Genomic DNA, 16,240 nt, shown 5'->3' with positions numbered 1-16,240 from the left:
AGCCAGTCTAAATCTTTTTGTCGAGAAATTTAACCCATTTATATTCAAAGTTACTATCGATTTGTAATGACTTGCTTCTTTTTGTTGACTTTTTTCTGATTGAAAACAACCAGAAAATCTCTTGTTCTTTTCTATCTTCTTGTTTACCTTTGTGATTTGGTGGTTTTCTGTATTGGTGAAGTTTAATTCTTTCTCTCTCTCTTTCATTCACTTCTAGTGGGTCTTACACTTTCACATGTTTTCCTAATAGAAACTAGCTTCCTAATACTTCTGTATACCGAACTCCCTTAAGCATTTTGTGTAATGTCAGTCTGCTTGTAATCACTTCCCTCCGTTTCTGCTTGACTTTAGAAGACTTTCTCCTTCATGCTCTACTGGTATAGTATTCTTGGTTGATGGGTTGTTTATTTGCTTGTTTGTTTTGTTTTGTTTCAGAAATTTGAATCTGATATCCTCTTTTCTACTGGTCTGTAAGGTTTCTGCTGAGAAATCTGCTGTTATTCTAATGGGAGTTCCCTTAAACATGACTTGGCATTTTTGCCTTACTGTTCTTAAAATTCTCTGTCTTGAATTTTTGACAGTTAAGTTATGTCATGAAGTTGACTTTTTTGTTGTTTTGGTCAAATCTACTTGGGATTCTCTGAGCTTTCTGCATCTGGATGTTCATACCTCCCCCAAGATTTTGGAATTTTGAAGCTATTATTTCATTTAATATGTCTTCTGTGCCTTTTCCCTTCTTTTGGAATACCCATACTTCAGAAATTTGTTCACTTGGGCCAGGGATTTAGTTCAGTGTTTCTTCCACCTGCCTTGCAAGCACAAGGCCCCAAGTTCCATCTCCAGTACCAAAAAAAAGAAAAGGGGGCCGGGGATTTAGCTCAGTTGCACTGTGCCTGCCTTGCAAGCACAAGATCCTGAGTTCAATCCCTGGTACCAAAAAAAAATTTTTGTTCACTTAATGGTGTTCCACAAGTCTTAGAGGCCTTCATTACCCTTTTTGTTGGGGAGGCAGTGGGATTCTGATTGTATTATTTCCAAACAGCTATCTTTGAGTTCAGAAATACTTTCTTCTGTTTGGTCCAGTCTGTTTTTAAGTTCTAAACTGCAATTCTTATTTAATTTATTGAGTTCTTCAAGTCTAATATATCTGTTTGGTTCTATGCATGGGCCTTTATCTCTTTGCTGAATTTCTCATTCCAACTATGAATTATTTCTCCAATTTTGTTAGTTATCTGTCTGTATTCTTTTTAATCTCACTAGGATTCCTTGGAATCAGTAGTTTAAGTTCTTTTGTAAGTATTTCATCAATTTCCTTTTCTTTGGGATCTGTTGCTACAGGTAAGTACTGTGTTCCTTTGTAGCTATGAGATTACTTTAATAATAGAAATGTGTGTCTCTTGATATCTGCACATTCTGTGGGTCTGTTGTTTCTTTTGATTTTTTTTAGGATGGATTTCATAGCAAAGGCTCTGTCCAAAAGATGTGTCTAAAGATGTCAATTTGGTACACTGCACTGACTCTGGTTCCTGTTGGGTTCAGTAGTGTATTTTCCACATAGGTCCTTTGGCTATGATCAATAATTAATGTCTTTAGGTACAGAGTGTGTGGCAGCAGAAACAAGAAACCAACTCCACAGCCAGCCCCAGAGAACCTGGGAAGATGCAGTACAATGCACTCAGCAGTAGGAGGGCACCTGTCAGGTCCTACAGGCTGAGTGGGGTAGAGTGACTGCAACAGGCTATAGAGGTGCAGCATGGTGACACCTATCAGTCTCAAGGGTCATGCAGGGACAAGGGTTATTCCCTTGGACCTGGGTGGGTATAGCAAAGCATGGCGGCAAGAGCAGGGTACTTGTGTGGCCCAGTGAAGTCTGTCAGTTTCCAGGCTTCATGATGAGAGACCCCTCCAGCAGCCCAGGAGGGTGTGGTGCACACAGCAGCAAAGCAGGTATGAGTGGGTTTGGTCTTGACCCCGGACCCTGGAGCAGAAGCATTTTCCCTGTCATGGAGACTTCTTGGATTCAAAGTGGTTCAGACTGGGCAAAAGGGTGGTTGATACAAGGTACTTCACTGCTATTTTTATAAAAGCACCCCAAATCTCTACATTTTCACTTCTCCATTTCATCCACAACATACTCCAACACTCCACCCCAAATAGTCTAACTAACAGCAGTTGTTCATTCCTTGTTTCTGGTTCTCCTTTTTGGGAAGAAACTGTGTCCTATGGTTCTAGTCTGTCAACTTGCCAGAAATCAATTTCAGGTCTTATGTTTATTATCTTCAATCTTTTATTATTTTAATGTAATACAAGTAGATATTAATGAAGAAAATATAAAAACTACTCTTCATGTCTATAAAAAATAAAATTTCATAACAAAATATGAGGATAACAATAGTTAATACACTGTATATCATAATCTTAAAAGAAGTTACTCAAAATACAAGACATAGACTAAAAAGACTATCTTACAAAGAAGAAACACACATGGAATAGCACAAAACTTTCTTTTCAATGAACTAAGAGAAATTAGTATTATAATGAAACAAATTAGAATATATATTAAAATATATTTCAAACAATGGAATAGGTAATTTGGGGAATTATTTTAACTTTTCCCTACTTCCTATTTATCTATCTTCTGTTTTGCTCTTTATTTGTATATATACATGTACACATACACATATGTATATGGAGAGAGAGAGAGAGAGTTTCTCATATAAGAGAAACCTTGCAATATTTTTAATCTGTTTTGAGTTGACTTTTGTGTGTGGTGTAAGAGTCCAACTTCATTCATCTGCATGTGAACATCTAGCTTTCCCTGCTTCATTTACTGGAGAGACTGTCCTTTCTTCCTTTCTTGGTACTCTTGTCAAATATAACTTGCTCATACATGCATGAGTTTATTTCTGGTCTCTCCATTTTGTTCCATTGGTCTATGTGTCTGTTTTATGCCAGTCCCATACTGTTTTAGTTACTACCACTTTGGAAAGAAATTTCAAATCATGAAGTATAATGCCTCTAACTTTGTTATTCTTTCTCAAGATTGCTTTGGCTATTCGAGTTCCTGTGTGGTCCCTTACAACTTTTAGAATTGCTCTTTTTTTTTTTCTATTTCTGTGAATAATGCCACTGGAGTCCTGAAAGAGAACATGTTGAATCTGTAGATCTTTTGGGGAATTATGGATGTAACACTATTAATTCTTCCAATTCATGGCTAGGGGATGGCTTTCTATTCATTTGAGTCTCCTTCAATTTTTTTCACCAATATTTTAGAATTTTCAGTATACAGATATTTTACCTCTTTGCTTAAGTTTATTCTTAAAATTTATTCTTTTAGATGCTATTATAATTGCATTGTTTTCTTTTCAGATAGCTCATTGTGCACATAAACACTACTGATTTTTACATATTGATTTTGTATCCTGTAACTTTACTAAATTCACTCATTAGTTTTAACAGGGTTCTCTGGAGCTTTTAAGATTCTCTATATGTGGCGTCATTTCATTTGTAAGCAGATCAGTTTACTTCTTCCTTTCTAAATTTTATGTCTTTTATTTCTTTTTCCATGTGATTTCTCTGTCTAGTGTTTCTAGTACCACATTGAATAGAAGCAGTAAGAGTGGATATCTTTGCCCTGAACCAGATATCAAAAGAAAGCTTTCAAATTTTCCCCATTGATTATGATGTTGTGGGCTTTTCATAAATGGCCTTTCATATGTTGAGGTCACTTCTTTCTATAACTATTTTGTGGAGAATGTTTATCATGGATAAATTTCTAGAAACATATGTTCCACTAAGACTAAATAAAAAAGAAATACAAGGTGTCAGCGGACCGATGACAAATAAGAAGACTGAATTAATAATCAAAACCTTTCCTATAAAGTAAAACTCCAGGCTTTATGGATGAATTCTCTCAAACATTCCAAGAAAAATTAATAGTAAACCTTCTTAAATTCCTCCAAAAAATAAAAGAGGAACCACTTCCAAATTCATTTTAGGAGGCCAGAGTCATTGTGATACCAAAGCCAGACAAAGACACCACAGAAAAGAAAACTACAGATCATTATCTCTGATGCAAAAATCCTGAATAAAATGCTAGCAAACCAAAGTCAACCACACATCAAAAAGATTATTCTCTATGGCCAGGTGGGCCATATCCAAGGTTGGTTCAACGTACACAAATTAATCAACGTGATACACTGTGATATACTGCATAAACATAATAAAAGATAAAGATTACATGGCCACGTGATCATCTCAACAGATAAAGAATAGCATTTGATAAAAAATATCTTCAAATAAACTTGTTAAATGCAATTATAGCTACAAATATAAAATACTCTTTGTGTAAACTTTAGGCATTCTTTTTCTTTGATAAAGTACTAGAATAAAGAGCAATGAAAAGATTTGAATAAAATGAAGATAGCAAAAAGAGAGCATTATAAGGTACTCTTAGCCTCTCTTTGAAAATGTTTCCCAGTCAAGAAATGCACATGTTTATTACCAATCCATTTCAAGTACAAGCAGACATCTCAGTCCTTTGCCTGCCAACTCTCTGGCTTCTCTAACTCATATGAAGAACATTTGACATCTGCAAAGAAAGGACAGTATGACATTCATTTCCTTCAAGGCCAAAGGTGAAATGCATTTGTCATTAAAGTTCTTAAAAAACACACAGAAGAGTCCCTTTTTTAAAAAATGTACATCAAATACTTTAATGTGGTCAGAGGCACAAACAAGAGAACAGATGTTAATGTGTGGTGATGACAGAACCAAAAAATTTTTTTCCTAAACTTTGTTCTTCCTTTTCTGCATAATCAGTTTCTAAACATATTCAAAAGATATTTGGGACAACCTAGAAACTAATAATTTATCTTGGGCCTGTGTCAAAAATCATATGCAAGGGAAGGACACAAAATAAGTTTTGAATGGCATTTCTCTTCTATCTCACGCTCCTTTCTCTGAGGCTCATTCTAACCTTTTTTAATGTTCCCAAAATTACCTGTACAGAACTTTTAGGGAGTAGCACAATTTTTTCTTTTTAAAAGAAAACCTTCTGAGAATGCACTATTGGCCTTAGGAGAGCCTCTTTTTTTCCTACAGTGGACCTCTCCAGGCCCTTGGCTAGTGACGTTCAGCTGTCTGGGCAAGCAGTTCCCCCACTTTTAGATTCTCTGGGAGAATGCTTCAGCCTCCCAGTAGGTCTGTACATGAACTTTATAAGTTCTGAGTTGGTCACATTATAGGGAGTATATTGGGGAATAGAAATGTCATTTGCTTTAATGGATCTAATGATGTAAAAATATATCAACTCACCGGGGATTTAGCTCAGTGGTGCCACCACCTGCCTCACAAGCACAAGGTCCTGAGTTCAATTCCCAGTACCAAAAACAATACACACACACACACACACATATATATATATATATATCAACTCATCAAATCAATTTGCCAAAACTCAGCTTTTATTTAATGACCTAAATGCCAACAGGACTATGTTATACATAATGCTCTATTATTATCAGCCTGGGCTGCACAACTTAATATAAAACATAAAACACAAATCACATGTTATAGGATACACACTGACACTTGTTGTTTTTACAAGTTGCTGCTAGATTTCTGGAGTGTTCCTATGGTACATTTAGCTGCAATTCATTTATATGAAGATTGTCAGACAACCTGAATAATTTGAAAATCTGAAATATTTATTAGAACATTTTTTTGCTTTTTAAATAGACACCATTCTATTGAAATATAACCCACAAACCACAAAATTCACCATTTTAAAAAGTGTAACTCTAGTGGTTTTTAACATGGTCTCAGTTGTGCACACACCACCACAATCTTACTCCAAAATATGGTCATCACCTAAAAAGAAGCCTCAAATCTGCACCATTCATTCCCCATTCTTTGGCCTCTGCCCCTGCTGCCCACTCCTCCCACCTCTGGCAACCACTGATGCTCTGTTTGTGTCATTTGTTTTGGATATTAAATATAAATGGAATCATACAATAGATCTGGTTTCTATCAGCATAATGTTTTCAAGGTTTATTCATGTAGTAACGTGTCCAAATCTCATTCCTTTCTAAAGAGGAATAATACGCTACCTTGTGGATATCCCCCATTTTGCTTATCCATGCATCAGTTGATAGACATGTGAGTGTCTTCCACATTGGGGCTATTATGAATAATAATATCGCTATGCACGCTCATGGCAAGTTTTTGTGTGAACACGCTTTCAATTCTCTTAGTATATTTAACTATTAATTTTCCTAGTGGCTCAGTTTATATTTACAAGCAAGTATCAGGGGTTCTTCTTTCCATACCCTAGATCAGTGATGGTGAACCTTCTAGAGCTTTCAATGATACAAAAAGCCTATTGCGGCACATGTACCACAGATTGGCCATCACTGGCCTACATAATCTCACATGAACTGCTGAACCCTTCATACACTTTTGACCATACCTTTACTGTTATACTCTTTCTCAGCACAGTCTAGTCACTCCCAAAACCCCAATAAATCTCTCCTTCCTCTATACCAACCACTACCCACACATTTTTCCTCTTCCCTTGAATTTTTTTAAATGAAGAAGTCCTTCCTTGATGCAAAAACATATTCATTCTCCTTCAAGTTCTATCTCATTGATTTTCATTTTTATTATTATGTTTTCAGGACATAATGGTTACATTCTTCATGGGGAGCTGGTACATGTATGTAGCACATCTTAATTCTTTTTCCATTCCCTTCCCTTTCTCTCCCCCCTCTCCCTCTATCTCTAGATCTCCTTCCCATTTGCAAAAGATCTACCTCCCTGTTTCCTATTATCTATCTTTTATTTTGCTCTTTATTTTATTTATACTTTGGGTTTCTCATATAAGAGAAACCATGTAATATTTAAGCTTGGGTCTGATTTCTTCACTTAACATTATAGTTTTATGGTAGCTGTAAGTGTTAACACAATCTTCTGTCTCTAAAAATCTGCACCTAGTGCCAAACCTTCACCCAACCTAAGCTTCAATTCTTGATGCTGGGCGTCTAGTTGTCCATGGAGAAAACATCTTCACTGGCCTCATCTCTCACTGCTTCCTTACCCACAAAGTCTAGCTTAATCCATCATCTAAAATAACCTACTACCATGCATCAGCACTCTCCACTCCCCTGGAAATCCCTGCAGAATTTGTAATCTGGTATAGATCAAGGTTCCTGACCTTGTTCTGACCCAAATATGGGAGAACAAGTTAGTATGTGGGAAAAACATCCATCCAACTGCAGGAGACTCATCCTGAAGACACAGGAGAGCCCCCTCAGGGAGCTGAGCAGTACCCACCTGAACATAAGTCACTGCTACAACCCAGAAACTAGAATAGTGCCTGCACCTAGCAGACCTTCAAAAAATATTTGTTGAATAATGCAATGAGTGTAGGAGGGAGGGAGGTACTCTCTTCCCAGAGACATCAATCTATTTCATTTTTGCTTATTTCTGCAATGTGTGGTCCTCTATGCTAACCTTTCTATTTATCTTGCATCCACAAGCACTTCAACAAAAGGAGCATGTCTTCTCTCTTTCCTTTTTGGGATACCATGTACTTTAAGGCATTGACAAAAAACTCGGTGACTGAGACCAAGTCCTTGCTCAAGCCATATAATTACAAGCCTACTCTTGGTGTTCTATTGAAATCAGCAACTCAGTGTGTAAAAGCACTGGTGTTCTCTTTCTGATCTGTTTTAGATTTTCTGATATCCAATAGCTAGCATTTTGCTCTTCTCAAGTGCTCCCAAGCCCCACAAGCTCTAATGCATCCTCCCTTCCACAGTAGAACTACAGCTTTGGCAGTCCTGCCAATAGGACTGAGTATCCGCCTGTCCCCTCTACCTCTGGTGAGAGTCCCCCCTCTCCCCCCAGCCACAACACATCAGGCATCACCCTCCTCCAGGAAGACTTCATTTTCTCTCTTCCAAAAGTAAGCTCTCTGATTCTTAATTCACTTCCCTCTCTGGACTCAGATCCTCTGTTGTAAGAACAAGACCTTAGTCTAGACCAAGAATTTGGTAGATTATGACCCAAAGACTAAATCCAGCTACTTGCCTGTTTTGGAAAATAAAGCATTGAAAGGAAAACTTAGGACAAATAAAATTCAATAGAGTTTATCTGATCAAAGAACGATTCATGAATCAGGCAGCTTCCTAAACCAGTCATTCAGAGCACTCTGCCCAGCAGCATGAGCAGAGTTTTTGTAGCTGAACCCAGAGGCAAAGTAGAAAAACCACCTGATTGGGTACAGTTTGACATCTGCCTTATTTGGAAACCATGTGATGAACTGGCTGCCTGTGATTGGCTGAAACTCAACTGTTTGTTATAATCCTAAATTACACTCCAGTTTGTTTGCATACTAAGCTAGCTTGCAGTTCACCGGTAGGGACCCACATACAGAGGCAGCCAATTTAAGTTAATTAACAAGCTTTTTCAAAACAAAGCCATGCCCATTTGATTATAAATTGTCTATGGCTGCTTCTATACAACAGTAGCAGAACTGAATAGCTGCAAAACCTATTATTCACTATCTGTCCTTTTACAGAAAAAAGGTGCTGACCTCTAGCTCACCTCTCTGGCAGTCTTCCAGCTTGACCTTCTATAAACTGAGCCCTCTGACAGATTACTTTTTATTCCCCAACCAATGCCAGAAGTTACCTCATGGGCACACAGTGAAGAGACTGGTAAACTTTCCAGTCTCCAAGCCATTGTAATGTTTTTGTTATTTAGACTACATCCTTGTCAACCTTTCCATCAGAGAGTACATTTGGGGGGGGGGGGGGGGACCGGGGATTGATCTCGGGTCCTTGTGCTTGCGAATCAGGCAGCAGAACCACTGAGCTAAAACCCCGGCCTTTATATTTTAGTAATTACAAATAAGAATAACATTTCCAAATGTTGTTATGAAAATCCAGCCGTCACAAGGCAGTAATGAAGTTGGTGATGGCATGTCCTGCTGCACAAGGATGCAAAGCAGGTGAAAAACGCAGAATCCCCCGAACGAAGGAAAATAGAGCCTAGAAAATAGGGAAAGAAGTCAGTTCCCGGGGAGGGGGCACGCTGTGTGAGCGCTGCGAGCAAGCACCGTGAAATTAAAAAGGGAAACTCTGCAAAAGAAAAGAATTGTTTTAAAGAATAGAACTAGATACTGAAGAAGAATGGGGTCCTATGCGAAGTCGATTTCACATTTAGGACTTATTTGGTGAGAGCAGAGGAAGGAGGTCTTTCTCACTGGCAAGAGAGAGGCCAAGGGGCTGCGGGGCAGTGTAAGACACACTGGCTCCACCACTGTCATTCAGTGAACTCGGGCCAGGCGTTTGGACCCTGTGGACTTCGGACAGGCATTGAAAGGAGCTGGCTACCCAAATCTGAAGGAGAGGTTCTGAGTTGGAGCCCACTGCTAGCCTATGGGGCACCTCTGTAGGGAAATGGGGGAGGGACTTAGCTCTCACTGGGTGTGGCTTAGCGCTTCCTGGGTGGGTCTTAGCTCTGGCTCCCCCGGTCAAGCCCACCCACAGTGCTGGTGCTAAGACCTGCACAGCAGCTCCCTAAGGTGGAGGTGTGGAGGACAGAACAAGAGAGAAACAAAGAAGAGAGGGCAGGGGAGAGAGTATGAGATCATGAGCAAACCTCTGAAGAGGCAAGGACTGCCTTTCAGGGTGGAGAGTAGAAAGGCATTCAACAAATTCAGGAGGGGTGAGGTGCTACAGAGATTGGCAATATCTCCCTGTCCCTTCTGTCCCTCACCTCAACCACCCATTCCCATAGTTCCTGTGGGGACAAGGCAGTGAAACAAGTGTTTCTGGATGCTCTGGCTTGACGTCCCCCAAGACTCAGGAGGAAATGGGGCACCATCTTAGCAGAGTTAAGAGGTGGGATTTTTAAGAGCTGATTAGGTCGTGAGAGTTGTGCCCTAGTAAATGAGTTAAAGCATTTTTGGAGAGAGTAGGTTATTGTGGAATGGACCCCTAATCACAGCCCTCTACAAAGCTAAGGCAGAGGATTATAAATTCAAGCTCAGCTTGGGCAGTTTAGCAACTTGTTGAGGCACTGTCTCAAAATTTAAAAATTTAAAAATTTAAAAGGTCTGAGGATGTAGCTCTGTGCATCAGTTGGGAGTTCAAACTCCACTACAAAAAAAAAAAAAAAAAAAACTTTTGATACCCACCCCCTCTTTCTGGTTGAAGTCTCCACCCCAGGAATCCTGCAGCAGAAACATTCTCACCAGATGAGCTCCAGCATCGTGGGCTTCCCAGAATCCATAGATCCATACAAATGTGACCCAGTAAACCTCTATTGTTCGCACTTTACTCAATCCATGAAGAGCAGCAGAAAATAGCAGAGTTCAATATAGAAAGATAGCTACTGACTTCATTTTAACAATGCCTCAATCCATTGTCATCAAGAGGACACATGTCCAGGTTTCCTGTTGTGGAGTTTCATCTGCACAGCTTGCATTTTGACTCCCTCAAAGTGAGGTCCAAACAATAACAGATAGGTCTTGTATCCCTGCTTCCCCTCCTCCATCCGGCATAAACTCTCTCCTCCACTTTAATTAGAAATGTGTTTATTCAATAGAGTGAGTTGATATTTTATATTTTGTTGTCCCAAAGCATGATCGTTGAGTAAACAATAACAGAAAGAACTTTCTTCATGAGAAAGCAGAGTGATGATCTTTTAAAGCCAGTGGCAGGCAGTGCTGTAGGAGAAAAGGTACCCCCATTTGCAAAGATGAACTCATCCCATTTAGGGTGACAGAGAGAATGTCATGCATCAAAGTGACATCAACAACTATGGGTGCACCTCTGCCCACTGGTGTGCTGGGCTTCCCAGACAAATTGTCTGTCAAAGGCCTAAGCCCTGTCATCTTTTTCTGAGAAAATTGGCAGGGAGAGGAGGAGAAGCCAGTTGGCGGGATTTTTGTCTGGTATATGATGTTGGGGCCGAGAGCTGCTTCTAGAAGATCCACTTTGTATGTGCCTATCCCTCCTTACACACTCATCAAGCCAATATCAGAATGTACAGAAAGACAGTCAACAACCACAAAAAAAGAGTTAGATTTCCACAAGAACAGGCTCTTCCAGCTTCCTGAGCTAATGCTGTAGAAACATAATGTATCATGGGGCATAAATAGAATCTGTGGCTGCTAAGAATTTACTTTTGTCTTGCTATAGAAGTGAAAGATATTCACAGCCTCAGAAGAAAAATGAGTGAAGAGCAATTTAAGACACCTTTGAAATGCTCGCTTGGGCTATTTTTTACTTATTCTCATTCCATTGAAACAAAGGTTCTAAAAGTGGACTTGGATAGGCCAAGTTTTAATGCAACCATTTGGAAAGTTCCTTGAGAGCAACAGACATGTGTTATACTTCCTTGCATCAACCACTGAGCAGAAAATGGGGTTAGGAAACAGGGCTGGATAGAGGGAGAGGGAATCAGGTGCTGGCTGGCCAGCTGAGAAACAGAAAGGTGCCAGGGACCAGTAGCTAACAAGTAGCTAACAACCTCCTGTGCAATTTATGTGTGCACAACTTGCACTGTTCTTTAGGAGAGACTGATAGGGCTGAGCTGTCTTTAAAGTCAAAGAAAAGAGAAAACAGGGCTTTGCCTTATACAAATTTTAAACAGACCTTAGTGAATAAAGTCCAAACTCTTCTGCTATCTGCACTTGCTCACTTACCCATCTCACCCAGCCTTTGCACCTCGCACTCACCCATCTACAGCCAGTTCACATTTACTGAGTGTTTGTACTCTGTGCCGCACCCTGTTCTAAGTGCTTTGAATGCATTATCCCATTTAAAACTCAGAACAAGCCTTGTGATGAGCACAGAGCCTCCCACCAACTCCACAAAGAAGTGGGCAGAGGCCCAAAGAGTGGAATCAGTTTTCTCAGTGCCATGGAGCAAGCACTCGGGAGACTAGGCAACTCAAATCCATGCGCTCTGGCTCCCATGTCCTTCCATCCAAAGCCAACTTTGCCAGGCAAGAGAGGTGTTTTCTCTCTTTCTCCTCTTTCCCACCACTCTTTCCCATTCCTCCTTCACTCCCTCTTCCTGTACCCATCTCCCTCGCATGACTCCTGGCTCAGATCCACATGTGTTCCATCTGCTTTCCCACTTAGGGAGTCCATCTCTCCTCCTGAGCCCTCATCTGAGAATGACTGAAAAATCTGCTTTTCACAACTATTACTATTTGCATTAGTTCACCTTGTGTATAAGTATATTGATAAATGTTGTATTTGTGGTGCACAACATGATCTTTTGAGATAGGTCTACCTTCTGGAGTGCCCAAATCAGACTAATTATCACATGTGTTACTTTACATATATATATTTGAGATAAAAACACTTGAATCTACCTCTAAGCAATTTTTATCTATACTATACATTATTACTAGTTATAACTGCCATGACACATAATGATCTCTGGAACTTTTTTTCTGCCTAACTAAAAATTTGTGTCCTTTGACCAACACCCCCCAAGCCCACCATCCTGCCTTCTCCAGCCTATGGTAACTGCCATTTCACTCTGTTTCTACAGGTCTTTTTCTAGATTCCACATGTAAGTGAGAACATGCTATATTTTCTTTCTTTGCCTGGATTATTTCACTTATCATAATGTTTTCCAGTTTATCCATGATATTACAAATGACAAGATTTCTCTAAATCTTCTGTATGTATTAAATCATTTAAGTCTCCTGCTTTTGCAGAAAGCTTAAAACTGAGAATGAAGATTCTGTATTATGCTCATCCTCCAAATGCCCAGGAAAATGCTACCCATAAAGCATTTGCTCCATAAATCCTTGTTTAACTCAAAGTACAAGTGACTCCTGGCACCTAGTTTCTCACAAATGGTAGAAACCAATGCTCACCAGCATTTTCTTGTCTTCTCCTCTTGAGCCTGCAGAATGCTCTACTTCCAGCCCAGTGAAATTAGGTGGAACCATGAACCCATTAAAGCCACACACATTACTCCTAGGCTAGCTCTCCAGTCTTCTTTTCTGCTGTTACATGAGCATGAGAGGCTTCTGTTGTGATATGGAAGTGATGGAGTCAGAAGATCAGATCAGCCTGGACCACCGTCTCGCCCGAGGGACACTACTCTGGAAGGGGAACTTGATCTCCGCAGACACTGGATAAGCAAGAAATAGACTTTATTGAGGCAAGCCACTGAGATTTGTAGAATAATGAAGCTTCTTATTACCAAAGAGTTCCATCAAGTACCATGCAGGAAGCACACTTGGGTTGGCTCTTTAGTTTCAGAATCATTTTGCTGGCAGCTAAGACCTCAAACTTCAAGGATCCTGACTGATCAGGGATGTGCTGCCTATTTCATTGGCAGCAAGGTGGATTCGGGCCAAGGGTTCATCCTCAGAAGCACCCAGAGCTTTGGTGTGGAGTGAGCACCCCACACTGCTCCAGGGCACCCTGCACTGCATTTGGATGACACTGCTGCCCTCTCAATGTGTCTTCCCAACCTGCAGCACATAATTTTGATAGAAGTAAATTTTATTGAAAGCACTTCCAAAGGTCACTCAAATGAAACTATGAGGAATATGAGGAACAAGATGTAGAATTAAGATGAAGAACACTATTTGCGGGGTTGTTATTTTTAAAAGTTTAAATTGTGTTAAAAAATAAATTTTCTTGTATAATTCATAACCTGTCTCTAGGTGCATTTATGAAAATGCTCTGAAAAATAACAATTTTGTGATCCAAAATGCCCAGTACCTCCTAGGTATAGCTAATATTACATGAGGAAAAGAAAAGCTTTTCTGGTTTTTTTCTTTATAAAAGGAACTATTTAAATGTCTGAACATAAAAATTAATTTCTTACAATATTATTTTCAAATGGAATATGTCTATAAAGTTATATTCATAGTTATATTTTTAAAGGTGCAAGTTACATTTTAACTTCATTTGCTCATCCTTTAAGGCCTTCAGTTCCCTAAATGCATGATTGATTGCCCATATATAGGGCACTTCAGGGGAATGGAAATGATTTTGATGACATAATTCTGTATGGGGAAAACAAGAGACAATCCCATATAAATATAATCCTAAACACACATGATTAAGTTCGTAACAGGGTTACAAAGATTTGTAGAAGTCAGAGGATATGCAATCAGGTTCAGAGTTTTAGGAAAGCAAGGGCAAGCTCTAGGAAGAAATGTAAAGGGGTGGTTAAACTATACAATGAATGTTTACATTTTTTAAATGTGTTATAGTAGAAGATATATTGTCATTCATCCACTCAAAAATTCTCCCCCTCACTTCAAATACACTTATTCCATCATTCTTGCCACCAAAAGTCTAACCCTAACCCTAACCCTAAAAAGTATGCTGAATACTGGCAAATGTCACCAAAGGAAGAAGCAACCTCATAAAAACCTGATGGTGCATCCTCATCCAAGTTATTCACCAGATCTGGTTCTGTACAGCTTCTAGTTCTTCCCTAAATTCAAAATGACAGTGAAAGGTAAATGTTTGGAATTGATTTAGGACATCAAGGCAGCAACAACAGTGCAACTGAAGACAGTGCCCTGGATGTGAGTGGCACCAACTTATAGATTTATAGCCTTAATGGAATGGGAAAGGAAAGCTTTCTTCCTGTCTGCCACACCATGAACTATTTCTCCCTGCTGTGCCTCTCCGCCATGCTGCCCTGCCTTGGAGCCTGGTGATGATGAGCTGAAACCTCTACAAATTGTAAACCAAAATAAACCTTTCCTCATTTAACATGTGGGTGTCAGGTATTCCAGCAATGAGAAAGTAACTAAGACACCAAAGGATCAGGAAGTGCCTGGAACAGTCCAGTTGGCTAGTGCAGTTGGGACTGGAAGAGTCTTGCGGCCCAGTCCCAGCACTCTTTGAATGCCACATTGAGAAAAAGGGGCTCACCAGGCAACAGAGCCAACAAAGGATTTTGAGTAAGGACTTTCTGTGTTTAAAGCTGAGCCAAGGGTGATTAGGCAGCTAGCTATGTACAAAGCCAGAATACAAGTAGAGGGATAAGAATGGCATTGCTGTGGTCCAGATGAGGATCACTAAAGGAGCTGCTCTTGCCCATGTCAGGAGATGGGAGAGAGGTGAAGCTCAGTAGCCTCATCAATGAAAACCCTCTCAAGATTCAGTCACAGGTGAGAGGTGCAAAAGAGGAAGGAGCAAGGTGAGTCTGACATCTTAGAGCTACAAATGGTAACATGACCAGGAGCTGACTGGAAGGAACATTGTCAGTTCTGTCTGTGGAGCTCTGCCCTGGAGAGCTGTGAGCTGTGATGGAGCCCACACTGGCTATGCACAGAGAAGTGGAGATAAAGCAGTGGGTAGCATGAGCCCCCAGGGTGTTGAGAAAGCTCTCAGAGTGGATATAAAGTCACAGGTACAGAGGCAAAGGCAGGGCCAGGGGAGATCATGGTAAGTCATCGTCCACCAGCCCCAGTCCCCTGCCCTGCCTCAGATAGGACCCCATACCACTGTCTATGAAAGTCAAAGTCCCTTGCATGCCACAGTTCTGGAAACCTGATCGACTTTGTGTAAGGATACTTGCAGGTGTTGCTCCATAGTCCTTGGTCTATCTTCTATCACAAGCAGGTAGTTAGCTACTTACGATTTGTGCAAAGGAATGGTCCGGTTTGTTCCTCGAAATTCTCTCATTTCAAAAAGTGTATTTGTTAGCCCCATAAAAATAAAGCAGAAAAAAGTTGTGAAATTATATGAGGCCAATGATCTGCATGAACTTCAGGGTCATTTCTCCATTCAGTTTACCTTTTAATAAACTTTATAAATGCCCCCTTCAAGCTAGAGTTCTTGATATTTCTAATCAGTAGCAAATATTCTGTTAGCAAGTACATGTTTATAGGAAAATATTTTCTATACAGATGGCTTTCTAAAATGTGCCTGGAGTTATAGCAATGTATCTATGCTACAGTATGGCTTTTAAATGTATTTAAACCCAAACCAACATGTTTTCTTTTCCAATCTATAAATTGCTCTCTCCTGGCCCTTCCTATCATGAGAGGATGGCCAAACATAAGATATGGGGAAAAGAGAGACATGTTCTCACCTGTGTGTAGGAAGTTGGCCGTTGCTAGATCTCATGAGTCAGGATTTCCTAAAGAACCAATAGGCTGACTTTGTGCCAGGTTCTCCAAACCACAGAAGACACAGCCAGAAATTCAGGGTCCTCTTTCCAGATGGTCTTTC

This window comes from Heterocephalus glaber, unplaced genomic scaffold (genome assembly GCF_053883595.1).
Source record: "Heterocephalus glaber isolate CG9 unplaced genomic scaffold, H.glaber_assembly_v1.0 deba00001719, whole genome shotgun sequence".
In the NCBI taxonomy this organism is placed as follows: domain Eukaryota; kingdom Metazoa; phylum Chordata; class Mammalia; order Rodentia; family Bathyergidae; genus Heterocephalus; species Heterocephalus glaber.
Note: the sequence above shows the minus strand (reverse complement) of the source record.